This window comes from Cervus canadensis, chromosome 12, assembly GCF_019320065.1.
Source record: "Cervus canadensis isolate Bull #8, Minnesota chromosome 12, ASM1932006v1, whole genome shotgun sequence".
NCBI lineage: Eukaryota > Metazoa > Chordata > Mammalia > Artiodactyla > Cervidae > Cervus > Cervus canadensis.
In genome coordinates this window covers 28,232,503-28,257,575 of record NC_057397.1, presented here as the reverse complement: position 1 = coordinate 28,257,575, position 25,073 = coordinate 28,232,503, and the positions used below count along the sequence as shown (strand labels likewise).

General features: G+C 39.5%; 1 long non-coding RNA gene across 1 annotated transcript; it reads right to left on the bottom strand.

Annotated features, from left to right (window-relative positions):
• Positions 1-8,939: 8,939 nt before the first annotated feature.
• Positions 8,940-24,316, bottom strand: LOC122450805. The gene is made up of 4 exons (XR_006272230.1): positions 24,181-24,316; positions 23,115-23,207; positions 9,611-11,304; positions 8,940-8,996 (listed from the first exon to the last, which is right to left on the bottom strand). It is a non-coding gene; the product is annotated as an uncharacterized LOC122450805 (long non-coding RNA).
• Positions 24,317-25,073: the final 757 nt, after the last annotated feature.

The window sequence follows — 25,073 nt, the reverse complement described above, 5'->3', positions numbered from 1 at the left end:
AATTTGCTAAAAGCCACTTGGCTACTAACGATCCAGTGATTCTACTTATTTAATCATTTCCTTATAGACTACCTCACTTTATATTTCTTCTTGTTTGCAAAACAAATATGTAATGCTCAAGAAAATAATAATTGACTATAAAACTGTTTTCACCTACAATGCTAGTGTTAGCATTCACTGTGTTTTTTATTTTATATAAACATACATTATTGTAAATATATTTACACAGAAATAATGTATAATTGAGGGCTTCCCAGGTGGCTCAGTGGTAAAGTGCCTGCCAATGTAGGAGCCGCAGGAGACTTGGGTTTGATCCCTGGGTTGGGAAAATCCCCTGGAGAAGGAAATGACTACCCACTCTAGCTTCTTGCCTGGAAAATCCCATGGATGGAGGGGATGGCTACAGTCCATGAAGTTACAAAGAGTGGGACATGACTGAACACACATGTACGAATGTATAATTATTTATAAAATATGAATATTCATAATATATTAAAAATTTAAAGTCTATCAAACCCCCAACTAAAGTTAGCTAATTAGAAATTCAACTTTCTTTGCTAATGTTATTTACAAAAGTTATTGAAAGGAAGAGATTCTGCTATTTCTTCTTTCAGGGTAACTTATGGTCTTGGCAAGATTAGCCTGCCTAATCTCTTTTGTTTATACTCTGCTAATTTGGGGAGAGAAAGCAGAAGTTTTACAGCAGCTTAATTTAGCAAAACATTTGATTAAACCAGTTATTCTTTTGCAGTGAAAATACAGACGCTATCAGAATGCGTGGTATCAGTGCTCTGATAGGACTTGACCTCCATGGGTTTGGATGGGATCTGAGAAACAGATCTGTCTGGTATTTGGAAGCTTTTAGAATTCTTCCCCTACTCAAAATGCTTTGTTATCAAGTTGGTGAGAGGTAGGAGTGTGTGTGTGCTCAGTCATTAAGTTGCATCCAACTCTGCAACCCCATGAACTGTAGCCCACCAAGCTCCTCTGTCCATGGGACTTCCCAGATAAGAATACTGGAGGACACAATCAAAAAAGATTCTTTATTCATAATGCTATTAATATTTGGAGTGATGTTCTTCTCTAAAAAAATGAAAGTGTTACTAACTTATTGCTACGTTAAGATGCAGTAACAAAACTTTCATTCAAACTTAGTGGAAAAGCACAAGAATTCCTAAGGATCTGCTGATGATGTACATGGGTATACCTCACTGCTAATTCTTTGTTGAGCATCTCACATCAACTTCCAGGAACCTTCTAGTTGCCCACTGTACCCCTCAATTTTGAATGAGACTCAGTATTTCTGATCCATTTCCATAGATATGATTGCTTGAAGTAGCACTGTTTTAGTAGGGTTTCAGCCTCCATATGGCTGAGATTAAAAATGAATACAACTACACATCTGTCAGATGCAACTCATTTTTTAATGAGGCCTCAGAATGTTCAGTGATGTTTCTGTTTGATCATTTTGTGGTATGGCATCACTTCTCTTGTGAGCTCAGGAAAGTGACTATTTTCTTGTATTTCTCTATTATCTTTCATTTATTTCCATTAGTCTATTGAAATCGAGCATATTCTTCTTTCCCTGAGGCATGCGACATGTATAAATATGCATCATCATTTTACCCTCTCTTTCTTTCCCACTCTCTCAAAGTAACCACTGTTTACAAAAACTGACCACTTTTCAGTTATTGGGTGAACAAAAATTACTTGAAGATGCTCAGAAGACAAATATGCAAATAAGAATCCTTAGAGAGATCTCACACGTATTTCATTTTATTCATAAATGAACAAGTGTGTTTAAACAGCAAGTGATTCCATGAGTAGTTCAAATGTATAGTAACTAGAGGCATGTAAAAACAGTAAATCTAGATAGAATGCTTGTAATCCAAAAATCATGTTGGAAAGGATTCAATTTTCCATTCAGGAAAGTCTTCCTCTACTGATTATCCAGTGCTTTGTGGAAATTGGGAGGCGGGGGGAGGGAACCCAAGGAGGAAATCCATGAAAATTAATTGCTGTTCTTGCACAAATCAAATAAATTCTTTTGTATGATCATCAAAAACAGGATATAAACAAACTGTCTTGATATCTTTCCTTTTCTCAATATCACTTGGCAGGAATCTACATTCCAGCTGATGAGGATCAGTCTGTCTAACTGAATAACAGGCTTATTTTATTCCCCAGTGGCCACCACTGGAAGACTTGTGTGAAAATGACCTTTGTTACTTTCATGATTGCTAATCATGTCCTGAAGACTGAAAGAATGACTGTTTCCAGAATTCAAAAGAGATGTGTGATGTGATGTTTATTTCAATTTCAGTTAACTCTGCCCATCTTACAGAGAATTTGCTGTGACTACTTTGGGACAAACTGCTCCTTAGTCATGCTGACTTAATCTTTCTTTCTCAGCTTCTTACAGTGATTAACCTATGTTTATTCTTCCACAAATAGCAAGAGAACACACCAAAGTTACTCTAACTCAGATACAGAGAACAAATCAGTGATCAGGGAGGAAACAGGTGAAGAGGATGAAGAGGTACAGACTACTAGGTATAAAATAAATGAGTTAGCCAACATTTTACAGTAACTTTAAGTGGGGCATAATCTATAAAAATATCAAATCACTATGTTGTACCTCTAAAACTAATATGATATTGTAAGTCAACAATACTTCACCCCCCAAAAAAAGAAAGATAAGTTTTTCTAGCAATTACTCTTAGCAAACGTTCTTATATTAAGGTCCTTTATATACCTGTCAGCAGCATTTGAAGCAGGGCAGGAAAATTATAGTTACCTTTTGTGGTAGACCCAAAGGAGCGCCACCCAGACTCCCTCTAGGGACAACCTGCTGCCTCACAGAAGGGACTGTGGTCAACGACAGGCTCCGGATCTCAATGTCTTCAGGATCTGCCTCAGCTGCAGAGAGAATCTTGCCCAAGAGCACATGCTTCCCGAGCTGTCCACACTCAGTGGCAGTGGCAGGTAAGGCCATAAAGGCCTCGACAGTTTTGACCCAACAAGGGACACTCTGATAGTTGAACAGTCATTCAGATTTCCAACGGGTTTACCAAGACTTTGCAGGTCTTATATTGATCGCAATTGAACTTCTTTTTCTAACCCACGCTTCCTTCCCCCGTTCTTTCAGTTATTGATCCCTAATAAACATCTTGCACCCCAAACTACATCTCAGGGTTTTCTTCTAGAGAGCCACCCCATGAAAATTACTTTAGCTGTTTCTGTTTTTATTGAAGATGCTCTTCCTGTGACCCTGAAATTGATGATTGGTAACAAAAGCTGAGGACAAAGATGCCAACAGCCAATATCGATGAATTATGGACCAGGCTGCCTGCATCTCAGTCTGGCTTAGAGTGACCACACTGACCTTGTTATACCAACCTATTACCCCAGGACCCTCTCTCCACCCAGCTTTGTAAGCTGAAGGACAGCTGGACAGGGAGGAAACTTCTGCTAGGGCTGCTGCTCCATTTTCATCCCCTCCATTATGCAAGAGAGGAGGGGAGTATGCCCCTTAAAGAGGATACCAAGAAAATCAGTCATGGAGATTCAGGATACTTGAAAAGTGGAGACTCAGAGTCTATCTCCAAACTTTTCTGTCACTGAGCTTCTTTAAGAGGCAGGAACACAGGAAGAGATAGAACTGGAAAATAAAATGAACAGCCTGCACTAACACATTTCAGGTTGGCAAGGATGTATGAGTTTCTTGTTGGTCAAATGAACACCATTTGATACCAGGCTTGGCCCGTCTTATGAGTTTCCCCGTCCCATCAAGAGGGCTGGTCACCTGGGAGAGGACCTATCAGAGCAGAATCTATGGCTTAGACCTTAGGGAATGGGGTTGAGAGGGTAGAGTTCTTCCAGAAAACATCTTCTGCCCCAGGTGCTGGGGAACAGGAGCTCAGGTAGTAGGCAAGATGAAGTGGCAGCCAGCAATGCGTCACTGCCTTGTAGCTCAGTGGGTAAAGAATCTGCCTGCAGTGCAGGAGTCCTGGGTTTGATCCCTGGGTTGAGAAAATCCCCTGGAGAAGCAAATGGCAACCCACTCCAGTATCCTTGCCTGGAAAATCTCATGGACAGAGGAACCTGGTGGGCTGCAGTCCATGGGGTCACAAAGGGTCGAGCACGACTGAGCGGCTAACACTTACACTAAGTGATCAAAGAAGTAAATGTATTAAGGATTATAGGAGCTGTGTTTCTCAGAGTTGCCAAAGGGGCTACAAATACAGAAAGGAAGAAAACTAAAATGAATTCGGCACTATGGAATTAGACGTATACGTGTGAACTCACAGTGTTCAATATATCAACACATACCCAGGGCTGTCCACTGAGATTATCTGAGAACAACTTCCCAACAGCAACTGATACTTAGCAAACAGAAGCTGGCTGCCTAACACTATCCTCCTCAAAAAGAAATGAGAGCTTCTTGGAAGACTGAGGCACAGAGTGTACAAGAAAGCCTGGAACATTTTGTTTGCCAGAAAGCAAAGAAATGCTCAAAAAAATGATAAGAATGTATCCGAAGAACATAGATTCCATGTTGAAGTAGTTTCCACTGGCCAAATGTTAGATAATTTGAGTCTGAAAGAGTGACAGGAAGGAAAAATAAAAGAATGACAAGAACAGAGTATATGCCTTTTAATAAATTAGGAATCATGCATCTACACTGATCTAAATAAATCAATAAATGAATAAATAAAATTCTGACAAAGAGTCGGACACAACTGAGTGACTAACACTGAAATTCTGCCCAGGAATACAATATTCACAAAGTTTCCAAGTTTCTCCCAATACTGTGCATGCATGCTAAGTTGCTTCAGTTGTGTTCAACTCCTTTGCAACCCCATGGACTGTAGCCCTCCAGGCTTCTCTGTCCATGGGATTTCCCAGGCAAGAATACTGGAGTGGGTTGCCCTGCCCTCCTCCAGGGGATCTTCCTGAACCTGGGATCAAACCAGGGTCTCCTGCATCTCCTGCACTGTAGGCAGATTCTTTACCACTGAGCCACTGGGGAAATCCAAGATAGCCCTTAGCAATGCCTTTAAGGACCTCTTTCTCTAATTATAAAAAGTAATAAGAAAAATTGTGGAGAATATAGACAAGTATAAAAATATTTTAACCACTTTAACCCCCACCAGCCACTGTTAATATTTTGGTATGTTTCTGTCTAATCTCTTACTCTGGAGATGTAAATCCCTAAAATATTTCTTCTGTTTAACTCATATGAGCTTAATGATTAACCCCAGATACAAGTACAGACCACTAACCTTAGAACTAGTTACCTTAATTTTTAAGTTACTTTTTTAGATCTTTAAAATAAATTCAAGAAAAATGTATAGAATTAACTTAAATACGAAAATAAATGCTCGGTTCAGTTATTGGCAAAGCTTTAAGCATGCTTGGGACATCTTGGGTATGTGAATCCACTTTTTCAACTGTCATTTTTATGAAATCCCAATGCAAACTCAGTATGTTGAAAAAAAATTAACATTCAAAAAAAAGCAGAGATTTATAAAGAAGAGAACAACGGTCATTTGTATTAATAATTCGATTGGGTTGGCCAAAAATTTGTTCTGGTCTATCTTAAGAAAAACCTGAACAATTTCTTTAGCCAATCCAGTCCTAACAAGTGATAACCACTGGCTCTCATAATTTAAATAAGTCCTTACATTCAACAAGGAAATTCCCCACACTACTAACTAAAACAGTGCAAGTTATTAAAGCTAGTGTTCTGGTCTCGCTCAGATCACAGGTAACAAGGGCCACTCCACTCACACAAGGCATTGGTAAGTTCCTGCCAATCATTTTTCTCTCAAGAGAATTTAGGTGAAATTTCTCAAAGTCTCAAACCAAAGATGAAAGGGACAAGATGAAGGCATACAGAGGACAAACGAAATACTTCCTGACAACCAGAAAGCCCTAGTCACACTTAATATGATTTCTTTTGCTAATTCATCTTGAAAGTTGAAGTCTAGTCATTGACAACCTATCATTAATTCTTTAAAGTAAAACTCAGAGCAGTTAATGTATATAAATATGGCACTCTGAGAATCAATGATCTGATCTGCAGATAACTGTTACATGTCATGTTGGATTCGTTGTTTTCTTAGTTGACAGAAGTGCAGAATTTCACAAGAATGAGGAGGAAAAAATATATTAAGAACGATTGCTTTTTAAAAACAAAACAAAACAAAGTCTTAACAACAAAGTTTGGGCAATATCTAGAAAACCCAAGCAATTTCCTTGGCACATCTCACTTTTCACACTCCTTTTTCCAGTTATCAAGCATTCCCTCAGTTGTGCTCTGTACTTAAAACAAAATAACTTCTAATGACTCCTTTGTCACTATAACCATAGTGATAATTATGCTCTAACCCTATAGCTGGGGCTTCCCGGGTGGTGTAGTGGTATAGAATCTGCCTGCCAATGCAAGAGACACAAGAGACGAGGGTTCAATCCCTGGGTTGGGAAGATTCCCTGGAAGGGGAAATGGAACCCACTGCAGTATTATTGCCTGGGAAATCCCATGGACAGAGGAGCCTGGCAGATCACAAAGAGTCAGACACAACAGAGCAACCGAGTGTGCGCGCGCACGCACAGGCACACACAAAGCCCTGTGGCTACTCTGGGTTGCTCTAGGAATGTCAGGTAATAGAGAGTTGGGGACAGGGGTTGGCCTTACAAAGAAATATTCAGTCACACACTATCAAGTCTAAGTACAGAGAACATGGAATTCAGCAAGAACGTGGAAGTTTCATCTTACGTGTCATCAGCAAGATGCTAATTTCTATAAATAAAGGGGCTGTGTATTTAACTCTTTTAAACCACATGCTATGAAAACAAATAGATTTTTCACCTAATTTTGAGAGTATGTTTGGAATGCTCTGATTTATAATCTACACTATACACTATGCACGATCATGCAAATTATGTATGGGGGTTGAGGGAGCATAATTTTAAATATTTCCATTATTTATGCTGTACATATTTAAAAAAAAAACTTTATGTTTTAAATGAAGAGAGCTCCAAATGTTCACTGATTGTTCTAATACCAAGAATTTCAATGTTCTTTTGGCTACAGTCATGAGAAATTATCCCAGACAAAAGGCAAGCTCAAAAATGAGTAAATCTTAAATTCACATCATCAGAAGCCTGAAAACAAAAGTGAGAATTCTAAGTGAGTCCGAAGGTGGTCTGGAAAGGATAATCTCTTGAGGATACTTGGGAGAGGCATGTTTAAGACACTGAGGCTTGAAGTTTGGTGTAAGGAACAGCCGACCACCCAGTGACGGGCATCTTCAAGAACCGCTGAAACCCAGGCATGCCCATGTGACTGCCAATCCAATGGGCTTGCCACGGGTAGTTAAAAGTCCAGCCTGAGGGAAATTTGGCGGCCACTCAAGAGAGACATGCCATGCATATTAAGATTCCATGGACAGAGAAAACAAACAATGGTTTTAAACACAAGCCGGGAACCAAGGAAGGCAATATGGGTTCAATGGCTGTAATGTGTCATTATTGATAAATACTGAAAATAAAAGATCAGTGCAAAGGTTCCACACTGAGATCAATTAATGAGCTTCCAGAACTACTGAAATGTTTACTAATAGGGAAAAAATCAGAACAATTTTTTTTTTAAATGACATCAAGATCAAAAACATTGTATGAACATAGGGTGCAGTAAAAGGAAAGCAGTGTGTTAGATGCTGGGCCTCACTGCTTCCCTTGGACCAGCTTCCCCTTTGAAAACCATGATGGTGTCCGTGGAGTGTTTATTTCACCCTGGACATGAACAGGCCACAGCGTAGAGGATACAAACTGCAGGCACTAGCTGTGACTGAGTTGCTTCTGTGTGTTACGTGCTGCACAGTGAGAATAGCATCCATGTGTCAATCATATAGCAAATGTATGTACGTATGAAACCAACTTTTATAAACTATAAATTATTAACTCTGTCTTAATTTTATTACACTTATAGAAAAATATTATAGCCTTGACATTATTTTATATAAAGATGGTTGAGTATCTTTTCAAAGAAAGCTGGGCAGAATTGTCTAAATATAAAGAGAGAGAAGCTTCCCTGATGGCTCAGATGGTAAAGAATATGCCTGCAATGCAGGAGACCCTGGTTCGATCCCTGGGTCGGGAAGATCCCCTGGAGAAGGAAATGGCAACCCACTCCAGTATTCTTGCCTGGAGAATTCCATGGACAGAGGAATTCTATGGTGGGCTATAGTCCATGGGGTCACAAAGAGTTGGACATGACTGAGTGGAAACTAGCAAAGAGAGAGAAATAGGAGGGAACAGGAGAAAGAAAGAAAGAGGATGAGGGGGAAAGGAGCAAAGGAGACAAACAGCATTGTAGGTACTGACTCAGTTTTTAAAAACCTTTTATTGGAGTATAGGTTCTTGACAATGTTATATTATTTTCTGCTGTACAGCAAAGTGAATCGGCCATATATAAACAAATACCCTCTGTTTTTTGGATTTCCTTCCCATTTAGGTCACCACAGCACTGAGTGGAGTTACCTATGCTATACCGTTGGTTCTCATTAGTTATCTATTTTATACACCATTGCGTTTGTTGTTTAGTCGCTGTCATGTCCTACTTTGTGACCCCATGGACTGCAGCAGGCCAGGATTCCCTGTTCTTCACTGTCTCCTGGAGTTTGCTCAAAATCATGTCCATTGAGTCAGTGATGCCATCCGACCGTCTCATTCTCTGTCACCCACTTTTCCTCCTGCCTTCTATCTTTCCCAGCAACATGGTCTTTTCCAATGAGTTGACTCTTCGCGCCAGGTGGCAGCTTAAGCATCAGTCCTTCTAATGCATAGTCAGGATTGATTTCCTTTAGGATTGATTGATCTCCTTGCTGCCCAAGGGACTCTCAAGAGTCTTCTCAAGTACTACAATTGGAAAGCATCAATTCTTCAGGGCTCAGCCTTCTTCATGGTTCAACTCTCACATCCGTACATGACTACTGGAAAAAACATACACAGTAGTGTATACATGTCAATCCCAATCTCCCAGTTCATCCCACCTCCCTTTCCCTCTTTGGTGTCCATACATTTTTTCTCTGTCTGTTGTCTCCATTTCTGCTTTGCAAATAGATTCATGTGTCCCATTTTTCTAGGTTCCAAATATATGCATTAATATACAATACTCATTTTTCTCTTTATGACTTACTTCACTCTGTATGACACTCTCTAGGTCCATCCACATCTCTGTAAATGAAACAATTTTGTTCCTTTTTTATGGCTGAGTACAATATACACTATTCCTTTGTATTTATGGGCACATATTCTCTATCCATTCAGTTTTAAAATATAAACTATTAGAAACTAATGAGCTAACTTTTCTATAAGAAGATGAACCAGATACAGATTTTAGTTCATGGTTGAAGACTGGAGTAGACATTCCTACCCACAATATACTTTCTTTTCCTTTCAGTAGAAACCCTGCCCTCCCCATTATTTTTCCAACCTTAACGAACCTCCTTTTTTTTTGTACTTATGGTGAAACTACCATTTACAGTCACACAACTATTCCCAGAGATAGAAACACAACACAAGCTACATCAACCATACTCACCCTTGCGGGATTTAAATAACAGCAAAGATCCACAGATGCAGAAGGTGTCCATGACAGGATGATCCAATGGAATTATTAAAAATAGAGTTCTCAGGTTCCTGAAGCTGAAAGCCACAGGGATATTCTAGAGCTTATCTTTCATTTTGTCAAGCTAATCTAGGTTCTGTACATGGATCTCATTTTCTTGTTTAAGTTATAGCTCCTTTTGCTTTCATCAAAGGGTGATGCATCTCCACGGATGCAGGGACCATACTGAATTTCACTCATTGTTAGATTGCCTGTGTTTGGCTCCACTGAGTTTTTGGTAGGCATTCAACTATTTGCTGAATCATGAAACAACAGGGTGAATAAGCTCACCCAGTGCCTAAAAGTATTTCCTGCTGTTATGATTTAACATTTTAGGGGTTTCCCTGGTGGTCTATGCTTCCACTGCAGGGGGTCGGGTTCAATTCCTGGTCCAAGAACTAGGATCCCCCATGCTGCATGGTGTGGCCCCAGAAATTTAACATCTTAAATCTAAATAGTTGAGGTATTTCTCATTAAACATCTATTAATAAAATAATGTGACAGAGATGAGTATTAATATGAAAAATGGATTTAAAAGGGCAGAAGGTTTTGACAAAAATTTTAAAAAATGATTTTTATATTGTCCATTATATGTCCTAATAGAATTAAAGTGCAATCCCTACTTACTCTTTGATGAATAACATTTTAACATACTTCTTTTTGTTCTCATCCGTGAACATTATTGATTATCTGCACAAATTGTTTTTCCACAGCCATCAGTTCACTATTTAATTTTGTAAAGCACTGTTATGGACTGAATGTTAGTGTCCCCCTTGCAAAATTCTTATGTTAAAATTTAATTCCTAATATGGTATTTGGAGGTGGGACCTTTGGAGGTAATTAGATCATGAGGGTACAGCCTTCATGAAAAGTACTAGTGCCCATATAGTAAAAGGCCAGAGAGCCTCTTTCTACGATATGAGGACACAACAGGAATGTTGTGTAGCCATGAATTGTAGCCATCTACAATTCAGAAGAGGGCTCTCAACAGAATCCTTGATCTCAGACTCCCAGTCTCCAGAAGTAAGAGAAATAAATTTCTGTGGTTTATAATCCATACGGTCTATGGTACTTTGTTGTAGCAACTCAAATTGACTAAGAGACAAATACATAGGCCAATAATTACCAAATTTGGTAGATATGCCTCTGAGTATCCATGAAGATTTTTCAAGAACTTTGTAGGCAGTAGATGAAAATCCATTTTCATATTCTCAACTTTTTGCAAAAATTGATCTGCCTGAGAATAGATCTAGGGTCAAGGCATCAATTTAGTTTTTTTTTTTTCCCATTTCCTTCTAACAATCAAACTTCCCTCATATTACAAAAGAAAGGGTTATGTTTCACCCAATCCAAATCTTAGGGAAAAGTATCTGAAAACTTCCTCAACCAAATCAACATAAATTTTTGATAAGACTTTGATAAGGCTTATCTTTCCCTTTCTACTATGTTTTTGTCTTCCAGACAAACTAGGGCATTAGAAATAGGGTATCCTGCCCATGCTGGAATATTCTGAAATCAGATTTATATGTAGGGTTGGGTTAAAGAAGAAGTGACAATCATCTCTAAAGATCTATTTTCTTCTATCCCCCTAATTCCTGTCAACAAAATTGTGGACGCTGAGGAAGATCCTGAGAAGAAAGCAATAGTAGTGTGTCAATAATAAAAACTAAAGGGTATTGTAGGCTATTTCTCATAGAAACTCATAGAAAGGCTGTAATTAATTATGTCCAATGTCTATTTCAGAATTAAAAAGTTAAGATTTGTAAACACACATGGTCCCTTCCCTTTCCCTATCTGGTTTCCTTTCAGAAAAACTGAGTCCACACACCAGTAGTTAGGGCAGAGCAAAATAACATGAAGAGGGGAAACAGGAGCACAAGCCCAGCCCTGAGCGTCTGTCTGAGCATCATTAAGAAGGTGTCTGCACGGTGGCCAGGGCTTCCCAGGTGGTGCTGTGACAAAGAATCTGCCTGCCAAGCAGGAGACACTGGTTTGATCCCTGGGTGGACGACATCTTCTGGAGAAGGAAATGGCAATCCATTCTTGTATTATTGCCTGGAAAAATCCCATGGACAGAGGAGCCTGGTTGGCTACAGTCTATGGGGTTGCAAAGAGTTGGATATGACTTAGGACTGAGCATGACTTAGGACTGGCCACACTGCACGGTGGCCCCATGTGGGGTGTTAGAGCTAAGAGGTGTGAGGCGCTTATGGTGATGGAACAGTGGTGATGGAAAACTGTCCATAGGCAGGACTGATCAGATAAGTAAATATTTTAAGGATGATGGAATCCATGTTTCTCACTGTCAGAGGGGAGAGTTATATATGCATATGTATTCAGATATATTATACACACTGGTTTCCCTTGTAGCTCAGTCATAAAGAATCTGCCAGCAATGCAGGAGACCCAGGTTCGATTCCTGGATCAGGAAGATCCCCTGGAGAAGGAAATGGCAACCCACTCCAGTACTCTTGCCTAGAGAATCCCAGGGACAGAGGATCCCGGCAGGCTACAGTCCATGGTGTCACAACAGTCGGCCATGACTTAGTGACTAAACCACCACCATTATACCTATTAAAATGTATATTTCTAATTAACTTGTATTTTCAAGGTTTACCTATCCATTTCTGTAAAATTCTAAGTTTCTTTGATCAATAATAAGCCAATAATAATTGTAATGATAACTTAATCCAGATGAAGGAAGAATAGCACTTAGGTCCTCTGGTCACAGAGAATATAAAAAAAATAATTTCAATTTATATACCTAATTTTATAGCAGAAAGATATAAAATGTGATCAATAAAAGACCGTCAAGCATAAAAATATATTATGTTAGGATAAAATTCTGTAGGAGAAATGGAATGGAAATATGAGTTCAAGGAGAAAATGGGACAATGTTAAAATTTCTGGTTGTTAAAGAAGAGCTTATTCATGGATTTTTAAAATGAGGATGGTGGGCATAAAGTCACTATAGCATTTAAATTATATTGGTTAGAACATATTAAAGGATGACAATATGATTTCTATATCAAATGTCAATAATTAAAATATGCTGAAAGTCACATCTTTTGATACTATTTTACCTTATGATGAAAATGTTTCACTGTTAATTTAAAATTTGGGAAAAGGGTAAAATAGTTTTTAAAAAATATCAGAGGTGTGCAAGCAATCCCTAAATGTAAATATTCCATCTGTCTTTTCCAACTAGAAAAGCAGAAATTCACAAAAATTAATTAAGGTTTACAAGTTCACAATAGTAAATGATGAAAGCAGGAAGAGTCTGACTCTGATCTTCTAAACTTACCACTGTACCTTCAATTTCCCAGATTTTCCTCACTTCACTTCACTTCCTGGCCGGTTTATCTTTCCAACTGTTGGCCTGGCTGACCCACAGGGACCCCAAGATTACCCCTGATGCTGCAGTGCAGACTTGTAAAGGCAAGAGCCACACAGAGGCCCCCACTTCCCACACACTTCTTGTGAGCCCACGTGAGCAGATGTGTCCATGACGTCTCTGTAAGCTCCACCACGTCCACCTACCACAGGGCTTCAGGAGGCCTGGTTGGTGCTTTGCTCAGTGGTCCTCTGAGTTTCCCTTCTGTGCCTTCACTTCCCTAGCTCCTCCCATAATCGTGTAAAGTTTAATCAGATTAATAAATTTCCTATTCTCACAAATATGCATGACGGCTCTGCTTCTTGATCAACACAATTATTTTTACATAGAATAATTCCAGAGTAACAGGATCTTCGGAGAAGGCAATGGCACCCCACTCCAGTACTCTTGCCTGGAAAATCCCATGGATGGAGGAGCCTGGTAGGCTGCATGCAGTCCATGGGGTCACTGAGAATCGGACACGACTGAGCGACTTCACTTTCACTTTTCACTTTCATGCATTGGAGAAGGAAATGGCAACCCACTTCAGAGTTCTTGCCTGGAGAATCCCAGGGATGGGGGAGCCTGGTGGGCTGCCGTCTATGGGGTTGCACAGAGTCGGACACGACTGAAGCGACTTAGCAGCAGTAGCAGCAACAGGATCTTGGTATTAGCAATCTAGAACAGGTTCTTTGATTTGGCTGGATTTAAAGACCATCATGATCCAGTTTCCAGTTGCAAATAGGGCAGTGGTAGTCCATGGCATGCAGTGGGAAAACACTACCTATATTTTTAAATTTTTTTTTTAGTTAATTTATTTTTGGCTGTGCTGAATCTTTATTGCTGTGCATGGGCTGTCTCTAGTTGCAGCAAGTAGGGGCTACTCTCTAGTTGAGGTGTGTAGACTTCTCATTGGGATGGCTTCTCTTGTTGTAGAACATGGGCTCTAGGATACACAGGCTTCAGTAGTTGTGGCACATAGGCTTAGTTGTGGGATCTTATTAATATTAATAGTTCCTTGATTAGGGACTGAACCCATGTTCCTTGAATTGACAGGCAGATTCTTAACCATTGGACCACCAGGGAAGTCCTCAAAGAACACTACTTAAAGTCTCACCTCTAGCCACCTGGAAAGACCTTGCATATCCAAGTGGTTCCTGCCATAGGACATTTTAGTGGAAATAAACATAAAACTACCATGGATTGATTTGGTTGTATCTAAATGTGCTGGGCAACATGGAGGGGGGAAAATGGGATTAGGGTTTTAAATTCATAACTCAAGGTCTTGGTAAGGAATTGAAAACTTCTATAATGGCCCTTAAGGTGATTTTTTTATCCTCTGTAATCAAAGAATTGAAATTTCTAAAAACTAAACCCAAAATTCAATCCTGTGGATGGCTGAACTGCAAGGCAAATTTAATTCTAAGTTCTTAAGGTCTTTTAGAAAATTAATTAGAAATTTATTAGAAAAGAGTGAGTTTCTGAAATTTGGGAGGAAGGCACATACACAAATTCCAAGAAAGCTGAGGATTTTGAAGACCCAAATTCTACTATTTTCTTTGACAAAGTGAGACTTCTACCACTTTCTGAGATTAGTCACCTTTTGTCTGAAGAAACTGTAAAAGATCTCTTATTTTCAGGGCACTACTATCATCCTTAAGGCCTACTCCCATCACCTCTCATTGTTTCTAACTCTACAAACAGATTCAAATCCCAGATGACTCCAGAGGTTCAGCTACAGAGTATGACCCATGAGGATGTCCTCCTAAGGGATAGGAGGGAGAATAAAATTATTTTTTATTATAAGGAACTTGCACTCCTTGTGAAGCAGTACCGTGTTATTTGAAAGTGGTCTTGAATTAGTTGTAAATGTGTATTGCAAGTTCTAGGAAAGCCACTAAACACAGTAAAAGGAAGAAGTATAATTGATAGACTGAGAAAGAGAAAAGGAAAATTAATATGAAATATTCAATGAAAACCTCAAAAGGCAGAAAAAGAGTAGAGAACAAAATAGGAACAAGGGCAACAAAGAGAAAACAGTAGCCACACTAATACTAATCAAAAGAAAGCTATAATAATTTCTGACAAAGTGGATTTTGGGACAAGGAAAGTTATCAGGGATAAAGAGGGACATTACATAATGATTAAGTGGCCAATTCTCTAATAAGGCATAACAGTCTTTAAAATGTATGTACCTAGCAACAGAACATCAAAATACATAAGGCAAAATCTGATGGAGCTGCAAGAAGAAACAGATGAATCCACTACTATATGTGGCTTCTCTGGTGGGCAGGATGGTAAAGAATTCAATCTGGGAGACCTGGGTTCAATCCCTGAGTCAGGAAGATCCCCTGGAGAAGGTAATGGCTACCCACTCCAGTATTCTTACCAGGAGAATGCTATGGACAGAAGAGCTTGGTGGGCTACAGTCCATAGGGTTGCAAAGAGTTGGACATGACTGACATGACTTAGCATGCACGCATGCACTTTTATAGATAGAGGCCTTAACATCCCTCCTTCAGAAATAGGCAGATAAAGCAGACAGAAAGAACATATGAACTCAAAAACACTGTCAATCAACTGGGTATCATGGACAGCCATAGACTACTTCATTCAACAACAGCAGAATATACATTCTTCCCAAGCTCACTTGGAACATTTGCCAAGACAGACCACATTCTGGACCATAAAGTTCACCTTATCACATTTATAAAGATAGAAATATTACAATGTCAGCTCTCAGATCATGATGAAATTAAACTAGAAATCAATAGCAGAAAGACAGGTAGAAAATTCCCAAACACATGGAGATTAAACAATATACTTCTAAATAATATTTGGGCCAAAGAAAAAGATCTCAAGAAAAATTTTAAAATATTTTGAAGTAAATGAAAATGAAAATACAGCTATAAAAATTTTTAGATGCAAAAGGCAATGTTTAGTGGGAAATTTACAGCATTGAATGCATATATTAGGAAAGAGAAAAGTTTAAAATCAGTCGTCTAAGCTTCCATCTTAGGAAACTAGAAAAAGAAGAGCAAATTAACCCAAAATAAGCAGAAGAAAATAAATAATAAGAATTGGAATAGGAATCAATGAAATTGTTGACAGAGACAATCAATGAAATTAAAAGCCATTTTTTTGAAGAAATCAACAAAATTTACAAGCCTCTAGCCAGGTTAACTAGTTTAAAAAGTGACAGTATGCAACTCACTAACATGAAAAGTGAAAGAGGGGCCATCACTACAGACCTCACAGGCATTAAAAGGATGATTAAGGAATATTATGCGTCATCAAAAGCATAAAGAAAAAAAAAAACATAAAGAAGGCAGGAGTGGTAATTCCTACTGTATCCCCATTTCACTTCCTATGTTGACTATGCAGGACACAGGTAAATCCTCAGGAATGACAATGGTGTATTATGAGGTTAATAAGATGATGATTTGAATTAGAGCTGCTGTACCCCATGTGGGCTTCCCTGATAACTCAGTGGTAAAGAATCTGCCTGCAATGCAGGAGACCCCAGTTTGATTCCTGGGTTGGGAAGATCCCCATTGCAGCACACCAATACATCCCTGGACACTGCAGCTATTAATCTCAGAAATGCAGTTTGCTTTCACCTAGAAGGGTCAGCAATAAACAGTCACTGTCCCATCCACTTATATCAAGTCTTTAGCCCTTGTTATAATCAAAATCCAATTAGGAGAGGCCTTTATTGCTTCTTCATTCACATATTCACATATTCTTCATTCACATATTCATTCTTCATTCTTGATCTACTACACTGATTGTTATCATGCTGATTTGACCTTATGAAGAGGAAATTAAACTTTTCTAGACATCCCGTTAGACACATGTATGCCACCTTGATGGATTTTTTAAGGGGATGGTGATCAAGGGTCAAGAAAAGCAGGTTGCTGCATCTGATTCCTCCTACCTCCAGGAAGAAGCACAACAGTTACTGAACATTTTGGATTTTTAAGGAAAACAAGTGTCTCATTAGGGTTTGACACCCCAATATGTTTACTGAGTAACCCAGAAGCCTTCCAGTATTGATAGGGTTCAGAGCAAGACAAAGTCCTGAACAGGTTCAGGCTGTTATGTAAGTGACTCCGCTGCTGGGTTCATTTGATCCAGCAGGTCCGATAGTGTCTGAAGTGTCTATGGACAACAGAGATGCCCTCTGGAGCCACTGAAGGTGAGTCACAGAAAAACCTATAAGATTTCACAGCAAAGCCATAATTCTCTGCCTATAACAATTCTTTTGAAAAACTTCTGTCTTGCCTCTGGGTCTCATGGAAACCAAACATTTGATTGCGGCCAGCAAATTACCATGCAACCTGAGCTGCCCATGGAGAACTAGGTCTGACTCATCAAGCCATGAAGTTGGATGTAGAGAGCAGCACTCCATCATCAAGTGTAACATATCAGGCTCAAGAAAATCTTAAAAGCACAATTAATTTCTAGAACCAATTCTCATATTTCTGCTACATTACTTCCTTTCACAACCTACCACAATTTTCTGCAGTCTGATGACTTAAAAAGAAACAAAACAAAACAAAACTCAGCCTGCTCTGTAAAGAGTATTGCAGGATATGGTGACACCACCCAAAAATAAATGGCTACAACAGTACAGCCCATTTCACAACTGAAAAATGGTTTGAAAGTAAACCCTCCAAATGGACAGAACTTCAGGCAATGTACCTGGTCGTTTGTTCTTCCAGAAACGAAAGATGACCAGAAATACAGATCTTCATTGAGTGATGGGTATTAGATGAGAGTTCAGTTGTACAATCAGTTATTTAGAAGAAAAACGATCAGAAGACTGTTGACAAGAGGTCTAGGGCAGAGGTATGTGGATAAGCCTTGCCACATGGTTATTAACTGTAAAAGCATTTTTTTGGTTTCATATTAATGCTTCCCAAAGACCAACTTCAGCAGATCTCAATAAATAGCCTCTTTTCTCAGCTATTCTTATTGTCAATCATGAGTTCACAGACAAGACGGTCATGGTTGCAGGAATGGAGATTATATGCCTGCAAGTTATTCATCTTCTTGTACCTGTTTTCTCATATTTAAAATAGAGATTATAAAAGTACCAACCCAGTGGGGTTATTGTGAGGGCAGATGAAAATACATATGAAAGAACATAGAACAGTAAGCAACACATAAAAAGTGATTAATAGATACTGAGTGATTTTCTATCTATGAAATATGTATAAAGCACTGGCTATACTGAAGGCCCTGTGTGAGGATGTTGTGAACTAGATAGTCAAAGTCCCTGTTTTCTGAAGCTGACATTCTTGTGGAGAAGGTTTTCAACCATTTATTACAATACATGTTATTTAATGATAATGTCATAAATGCTAGCAAAATGAAATTCAATACTCTAAGGAGGCAAAGAACAGGTTGAGATGTTTTCTGTCTAAAACAGATAGCTTAACTAAGCCTTAAGAGAGACTGTTGTTAATCATTCCTGTTATTTTGGCAAGCAACTCTTGTCCTGTCAACAAACCATCTATTCTAGATTACTTCTTTAGAAAAATGAAACACACAAAATTACCCAGCCTCTATCCTTAAGGGCCCCTACTGTCTCTTCTTATTTCTCAGAAACAACCAACTAAACCTACCCTTTGCTCCCTCTAAGTTAGTTCTGTAATCATGATGTTTTCCTCAAATTAAAGCTTTGTCATTGTGTAAATATTGACCCAATATCTAGAAATATCTTTTAGAAAAGAGAAAAATTATACGGTAGGTTGATATGCATTATACATAGTACATATTTATAAGACATTTTCTAGAAATAATCTAGAAATGCATTACATATAGTGAGGCAACCCTACACAGTAGAAAATGTGCCAATAAAATTCAGATTTTATTGAAAATCCATTTGCTTGCAAAATCTAGCTCCTGCACTTGGTCAACCTCATAGGAATACTGTGTAGATAAAATGTAGATGAAAATATTTAGATTGGTGATCAGCCTATTGTGGGTACTCAATAAATATTCATTCCATTTAATTTGTGAACATTAGTTTGCCAATGTTCATTCATTTAACAAGTATTTATTGAGACTCTACTAAGTGGCACATATTCTGCCAAGCATGGTGTGTGCACTGGTGAGACAGTCAAGGTTCTTGATGGCCGAGAAGTTATCAGGTCTGTGTGTCAAGTGAAGATAATAAGATTCAGCCAGCTAGATTGTCCAGTGGGCACATGAGATAATGTTTGAAAAACCAGCAAAGAACTATGCTAGTTCATTCTCAGACTTCTACTTACCAAATAATTATGTTCTGATTCCTGATGCAGAAATGCAGAGAAAAGTAGGTGGGTAGAAGTCTAACCTATTCCTTAATTTCTGTGTGAGCATAGAAAGTTCCTTAGAGCATTGTATTACACTTTTCTTGGCTCGGGGCTTGTGTACATGCTAGAGGGTTAAGCAGCTTACTGAGAAATGGCAGATAAGAAATCTAGGTAAGGAAGAGATTTTTAGGCTGTTCAAAGAACTGATACAGAAGAAGCAAAAACCCAGGAGACATGAGAAAAGAGTATGGGATTTTGAGATTCTAGAATACCAGAGGCAGAAGGAGGAAATTCTGAAAAGCTAAACTGGCCCGTGGACCTTTCCAGATTAAGAATCGTTAAAAAGGTGGGGAGTAACAGGTAGAGAAAAGACATAATGTCTATAAGTGGGACTCTCTGAGACACCTACCAATGCAGAAAGGGCTCATGTTATTATTTGCCCACCAAGTATTCAGTGAATATCTGAATATTCACTGGAAGGACTGATGCTGAAACTCCAACACTTTGGCCACTTGATGTGAAAAGACGACTCACTGGCAAAGACCCAGATGCTGGGAAAGAATTGAAGGCAAAAGAGGAAGGGAGCAGCAGAGAATGAGACGGTTAGAGAGCATCACCGACTCAATGGACATGAATTTGGGCAAACTCTGGGAGATAGTAAAGGACAGAGGAGCCTGGGGTGCTGCAGTCCATGGGGTCACACAGAGTTGGACACAACTTAGTGACTGAACAGCAACAAGACGCTCTGACCAATCACTGTCATCACGGTAACTTTAAGGATGGGAGGGAAGGAACATTATTATTCTTTAATTTCCTAAACATTTACTTATATTTTTGAAAGACAGCATAGTTAATTTTGCTTAAAATTTTTTTAAGTTGATATTTTTGATGATGATAATTGTATTTTGAAAATATTATATGCTCATTGTTCAGAAGAAATTTTTCTATTGCTTCTTGACATGAGAGTGGGTGGCACAAATAACTGGTGTGAACTGAACTGCTCAGCTTCACAAAAGCAGGAGGTATTTGATATTTGAAGAGGAAAATTCTGGAGGGAGAGAAGAACCGGAGAGGCTGGACTCTGTCAGGAGGAAGAGAAACATATATAAGGCTGGACATTTTGGGTGTCCACTGGGGGTCTTGGAAGGTATCCCCTGTAGATAAGGGGCCTACTGCAGTCTACAGGTTTTAGTCTAAAGGTTTTTTTTCTTTAACATTAGAAGCATTTAATAAACATGACTGCTATATCATCACAGAAGCTGAGAGGCTAGTGTTGCTGCGGTTCTGCTAGTAAGAAAGAGAGCAACTCCAAAATGAATGAATACAGGAGTCAGCAGCACCCATTGCCACCTGCCCTGTTCTATTTCTGCGGCACTGGAGCAGACACTACATGTGTACTGGTCACTGAATATATGGCGGACACTGTGTATTCAGTCGTCACTGTGTATGTACTGGACACTGTGTATTTGGTGAACAATGCATACGTGCTCACTGGGTTGTGTCACCCAGATTCTGTCAGGGTGGGAGGATCCGTGCTCCCAGCTTCTGGGAGTGCCACTAGTAGCTTTAGGAACTGCCTTTAGCTAAAGAGAGCTCCTTTCCAAGGTTGCCCACCCCCGCCCCCAGCCTTCCACCACCCTGAGGGCAGTCCACAGCCAATGGCATGTTGCTACTGAGCTCTGAAAGCCTGGATCTTCACCCTAACCTTGGGACAATTCTAGGGGCAGTGTGGACTCTAGATATCCTTGTGGGCTGAATCTTTGGGTTTTTTAAAAAAAATTTTTAATTGGGAACTAAATTGCTTTACAATGTTGTGTTGGTTTCTGCTGTAAAACAACATGAATGAACCACAAGTATCTATTAATATACATCCCCTCCCCTGTGAGCCTCCCTCCCACCCCCCCGAGTCTTTGGTTGAGGTTGCACCCTGAGCCAATTTCTCCCTGTGTCTGCATGTTTCAACCCCCTGGCACTTATCCTCAGACTCTGTCCTGGTAAAGTCCCATGCTGGTCTATCTCTCTCTGTCTCCCTGGACCTCTTCTGTAACAGGTAGAAACAGCAAAACCTGGTGGTGGTGTGGATAGACTTTATTTCAGACTATGGCTTTTGTGGCTTCTCTAAGAACCAGCCTGGCCCAAAACACCCACCCCTACCCCCCAGAAAAGAGTTTGTGGGTGTCTATAACTTCCCCGTAGTGAACAGAGATAGTTGGGGGCAGTGAGGGGGAAATCTAGGCTCAGACGCTAATGAGAAAATGAAATGTTGGAAAAGCCAGTGAATTAGAAACAGAGATGGAGTCTCAAATCTTGGCGTGGGAAGTAGGGTCAGATCATGAGAATGAACTAAAGTTCAGCATGGGATTGTAAATTTATAAGCCAGAGTATTCAAAACTCAAGTGTGAATAAGGAATGCCAAGACTATTAAACAAGAAATGACAAAACTCTTGAATCTTTTCCTTCCTCTTGGAGATAATCAGAGCCATCTGTTCCACCATTTTTAAAGCTGCTTCAAAATAATTACATCCAGGCCTTACCTAAAATTGTACTTTATTAAGAAAAAGATTTACATTTAACAATGGTCTCTACTATTGGGTCACTCTTCATTCAACAGCAATTTTTTTTTCTAATAAGCATTCTTGCTTGCCATGTCTGTATGTGTAAAGTGAGTGCTAGGTTGACATTCTGAGGAGAAAGAGAAACTAAAGGAAAAATAAGTGCAATTTTTTTTAATTTTAAAGAAAGACAGAATAAGAGGAAGCATTTGTGATTTAAGATATTTTTGGTCAGGTTCAAGGCCAACATCTGAGGTGCCCTGCTATTTACTATGTGCTAACTAAACAATACTAACAGCAATCTTAGGAGATATATATATATATTTACATATGTATAATTACTGTCTCAGATGCAATCAGAATAGCCACCTTAAGCAAACAAGAAATGGCACATTTTACATTTTAATTGGGCAGAAGTAATTATCAATAAGCTAACACCTTAGCTGGGCTGAACTTGTCTGATAAGCTCATTTCTACTTACACCCTCTGCCAATGGAGCAGAAGGTGCTCAAATATGAAAAAGAGGAGAAGTACCAGGCATTTTGATTGTCATATATTTACTGCTCACAATTTCATTCTCATAAAGCTATAGGCAAAGTAGCCTTCTGCCATTTTTCAGATGGAAAAATCAAGACTAGCTTCTGAGTTAGTGAGAGAGCTCTGAGGTAGGCCAAGGTATAAAGCAGAGAACCAACTGTCCTCATGGGGTGCTATGGTTATGGACAGCTCAAAGTAAAAACAGTATCCCTAAAAATGGAGGCCAGAAGGATTGGATGGGAAAGGTTTGTGAAATAAAGCTCTAAAGAAGACAGGATGGTACTCTGGAAGGAGATGACTCTGTAGTACAAGCTGAATAATCACGGGTAACTTGAAACTCTTTTGAGGCTTGGTTTTTTGTATGCATGCTAAGTGGCTTCAGTCATATCTGACTCTTTGGGACCCTATCAACTGTAACCCACCAGGCTCCTCTGTCCACGGGATTCTCCAGGCAAGAATACTGGAGTGGGTTGCCATGCCCTCCTCCAGGGGACCTTCCTGACCCAGGGAGTGAACCATGTCTCTTATGTCTCCTGCACTGGCAGGTGGGTTTTTTACCGCTAGTGTTACCTGGGAAGCCTAATTTTCTTTTGCCTCTAACAAATAGTAATGCCTACATCAGAAACTGGTTTTAAAGACCAGGAAAAACATGTCAGTGAAACACAAAGCAGTACCTGGCACATGGCAGGTCCTCTTAATCCTTGTTCCTTTCTTTGATTTTCTTCCCTTCCTCTGCTTCAGTCTTTGGCCCAGAAGCAGTCTTAATTCTAACAGGGGGGTAGGAAGTCAAGGTTAGTTAAGACAAAGCTCATGAGGAAGGGGAGAACGGTAACTGCAGTCATTCTTTTTAAAGATATGACTCAAACTCAATCTACATTTTATGTCAAAAGTTAATGGGAACTTGCAGGCTTGAGTACTCAAACCTGCTTTTAAAAGACTTCCAATTTTTTAAAAAAGAGAATGTGTGGAATTCTTCTTTGACAATTCCTACAGTGGGACTTTCAACTGTTTCCCAATAACTGGAGCCCACAGGCTTCCTTTTCCCAAAACATTCTCTGTTTCCCAGGAACTCATAAGATTGCAGCCATATGGGTGCATGTTTTAAAATCCCCTCATCTCACCCCACAATCTCATGTTGACCAGCCTCCTTTCTTTCTCTCTTCCAATGTCAACCTTTCTAGTCCTCTTAGGTCCAGCTCTTTGAAAGAACAATCTCATCCACTTTTATAGCTCTGCAGGACGGGCATAGGGCCACGGACACAACGTGCACTAAATAGAAGTTATTGACCACACAGGGGTGGACTTGGAGGTCTCAATCACATAGGGGTGGATTTGGAGGTCTCAAGCCAATGTATTTGTATTTGCAAAGTCACAGCAGGACTGGGAATTCCCTGACGGTCCAGGGATTAGGACTCCAAACTTTTACTGCCATACAGCCGGGGTTCAATCCCTGGTTGGGGAACTAAGATCCCACAGTCAAGCAGTCAAAAACAGAACAAAACAAAAGAAAGTCAGAGCAGGGGGATTAGGACATAGACGTTGAAATGCAGGGACATAGTCATTTTTCAAGTTTTGGTGATTTCCAAACATGTATGTAAAAGAGAAGGCCTCAAGGGAAGCAGGGCCAAGATTCAAGCCTTAATCATAGATTAGAAAGAGGACAGCAAAAAAGGCAGACAGCTAAGACCGCTTGGTGGATGAGGGTCAGCTGGGCTGGAGGCAGAAGGCTTTGGGGTATACCTGTCATCCGGACCTTCATGGCTCTTCCTTTAGAGGCTCCAGTTTATCACGCTCTCCCTTTATTTCCTCTGGTCCTATTTCTCTTTTTGCATGTATTTTTCTCTCTCCATGGGATTCATGATCAGTATTTTCTGAAGATAAGATGATTAGGCTAGTTGCTATCTATTCTGAAAACATTTCCATATCTGGGTATCTCAAAATCTAAAGGCCACCCCTTGACCTTTAGACCTAACTGTTGATTCTGGTCTAATTAGCAGAATCGATGTACGTAAGACACTAACGTTGGTAGCCAGTGTTTGAAGGAGAAACTTTTGGCTGATTTCTGAAGGGGATGTTGGGCAACTAGAATTTTACTGTTGCCTTACCTGGATGCCTTATGAACTCCTGTGTTGAAATTAAGCTAGTTACCAGATGTAGCAAAAAATATAAAGGATCCCGTTAAATCTGAATTTCATATAAACAACAAATAACACTGAATATAATATTTGGGATATACTTATACATGCTCCAATGGCTGCCTGGGTTCCAGACGTGTGTCTATATTCTAAATAGCATAAAAGAGAATGGAAGTAAAGGGCCTGGCCATGCCTATTAGGGACGCTTGTCTGAAGTAACACCTTAAACTTGGCATACTGGTGAGAATTCAGTCACAAGGTTATATCTAACTATTTATACAAGGAAGGCTGAGAAAGCAGTCTTTGTAATGGACAGCCATGTACTGAGTTAAAAATTGAGGACCCTTATAAGGAAGAGCGGGCAGATATGGTGGGTCAACTAGTCATCTCTGTCAGAGTAAGTGATGGAAATTGAGGCATGCTTTGGAAATAAAATAAATTGAACTGGCTTGAATATACTGATGTTGACACTGGGTTACAAAATCAAAAGGGGAATCA